Here is a 3,134-nt window from a genome sequence, read left to right as displayed (position 1 = left end):
GAGAGTAGTGTGTGTGTGTATGTATATATATATATATATATATATATATATATATATATATATAATTAATTATAAATAAGAAAAAAAATAATATAATACAAACAACCTTCCTAAGTGCTAATTTAATTGTTGTTATATGCATAAGGCATCGTTATTTAATCAATTACATAAACTGACTCAAATCTCGTTCCAAAATGCTCCATTTAGATTGGTCTTCGATTATTAAAAGATCAGATCTCAGGAGATTCCAGTCAGAATAATGTAAGAAGTATATTGAAAGGGTGAAATCTCTTTGGCCTAGAGGAGAAACATTGGAAAATGCTGAGAGAAGTCTACACGAACGCGCGTGATCTGATATATTTTTGACTGAAAATACTCCATATAAAATAAATTTTTTTTCCGGGGATGCCCATGCCGTGGAAATACTGACACTATTGGAGGCACGAGAGTGCCAGTATTCTATTGTATAGAGTCTTTGTATTCTGAACGATTACGATCGGGCAAACCTCTTTGAGGAAGACAATCAAAAATGTTACGATGTAACATTGTCCTTGTTGTTTCTAATTGTACGATATTTTAGGCTACTATGATACGTGTATACAGGTATCTATGAGGGAATTCTTCGTAGTAATAACGAATTTAGAATTAAAATTTATCCCGTCATAAGTCTATTGTGTAAATCTGTTATTTATTTAACGTATTGATTTAATAAAGGTAGAAGTATACGGGATGAATCATATTCTGCTTGGCGATAATCGTATGAGAAACGATCAAATCAAATAGAAAAAGAAGAAACTTTTATGGAGATAATATATTTAATGTTATATTTATATACTTAAGTAAAAGACACGGTTATTTTGTCGTTGTAATTTCTATTATTTATTTTATGTTTCGAAGAATTGCGTTTCTTTATACCAGTCTAAAGAATTAGTTTTTTGAATTTTTGAAACTTATTTGTTGATAAATATTTGGCAATTAGGCACAAAATTATCGTTAAATTGTGTTTGATCTAGTTGCACAAGCAAGTGTACTGTATAAGCGATCTCAAGGCATTTAGTATTTTTGAAATTAAAATTTTTTTCTTTACGCTTTATAATTATAAATTTAAGTACATTCCTTCATTGCATGTACTTACATCGAAAGAGCCATAATTTGATCTGATCAATTATATTATAGTTTTCGAATAAGAGTATACGCACAGATATGAAAGTATAACTACTTGAACGAACTACTTGAACGAATTCTCAATACGAATTATATCTCGATACATTTTACATTGAGCTTCTTAAAAGATATTATTATCTTTATTATCTTAATTATATATATTTTTGTTAAATTTTTGCTTTTTTATGCCTGTATTGTTTTACAATTTCGTCGAGCTTATATCAATTTTGTTGATTTCTATTTTTGCATTTTTAATATTTTGAAATTATGTAATTTTGATGTGTTAAATTTGATGTGATTAATGCTGGAAAATACGATGTTATTTTTATAAACTTAAACAAAATTTTATAAATATATTATATAATTAAATATATTATATAATTTATAGATTATATATTTATATAACTATCACTTTTATAATTGTACCATCGCGTGCAATAATAGCATTTTATTATCATTTTATTATATTCTGCTCTTTTTTATACATTATTTTTTGCAAGCGATTTGCATTTTTTTTATCGAGAGTGAAGGAAAAAATATTGAATAAACTATTCACGATTATCGAGTTTTAAGCAGAAAAAAAACTGAAAGAGCAATTAAGACATACGCATTTATTATTGCAAGCGATAGTGCATCTATAAACTTAAGAATTTTATAGTTATATCCCGTGCACCTCTCTCAGATTTAATATTTCATTTACAATAGATGTAAAAAGTACAGCATTTAGTTTATCTTTGAACAATCACTATGGCGTCTTTTACAGGAAAGAAAGAGAGAAAGGGAGGGAGGGGGAGGGGGGAAGAAAAAGAGACAAAGTGTAAAAGAGAGGGAGAATAGCTGATATTTTATACTTTATCTCTAAAAAGTACGCAGAGTTACTATTTTTTAGTCGACATTAATTATCGCGATAGTATTTTTTTTCATAAACGAAGTTACCAATTGTTCATGAGGTTGTAGCAGACGCGACTGATTTTATTCGAGTACGGTAAATAGATTTAAGAATAATGCGAACGATATTTAACGCAATGTATGTATAATTCTATCTGGTACGCTCGGAATACATGAACAGATCAATATGCATACATAAAAGTTTTTGCGAAATTGGACGAATGCCACATTGGATGAAATACATATCCTCTGTGGCATTTTGAGGTGGTGTAATAGAAGAAATCGATTAAGTGTATACGTAATATACGATGCGTAAATTCTACAGTACACTATATTTCTATCGTCACATATTAATACTTTTTGTCCAGTGCTAATATTTATTTCGAAGTGTTTTTTTTTATCTCGAATCTTGTTAGTTTGTTATACGTTCGTAAGTTTTTCGATGTTTCGCCTCTCTGTAACGAAGCAGATTTTAGTACGAGCTTTACTTTGCAGACTAATTATTGTTTTCGAGTTTGCGATATTAATATATATGTATATAGAGATAATTAATTTTTCTCTCATGTCGGTTATTGGCATTGAAACGATCGTTTTGGATTTTCATTAATTAAGCTATACTCAGTCATATAGTTGATGACGATATTGAGATAATTAGATATAAGCGATAAGAGTGAGCAAATAGAATGTGTATTTCCAATTATATTAGGTTTTCCTTATGTTCCAATGGTATTTATTCAAGTTTTAACTTTGTTATCTCCATCAATTGAGAAGTTGGAAATCATATTGCTATTATTCTTTATACAATTATATATATTGCATCTATTGCAAAATATTATTATACTTATATTAGAATATTGTGACTGTAGATTATTTGTCGCTTTGTTTTTTCGATTGTATAAGTTTTAAGTATGTTTTTCCAAAGCTATTTACGCTGCATCCAATTCCTCGATTACAGTCACTTTGCGTGTGATCTACCTATGCATTTATGTCCTACGACTAGATCAGATCAAATCGCTATATGTAATCTTATCGGAGATTTTTTCCCATGTATTGTATGTGGATGAATGTCATACATACTTACT

The sequence above is a fragment of the Atta cephalotes genome (genome assembly GCF_000143395.1).
Source record: "Atta cephalotes unplaced genomic scaffold scaffold00034, whole genome shotgun sequence".
NCBI classification, from domain to species: domain Eukaryota; kingdom Metazoa; phylum Arthropoda; class Insecta; order Hymenoptera; family Formicidae; genus Atta; species Atta cephalotes.
This window is presented reverse-complemented; position numbering follows the sequence as displayed.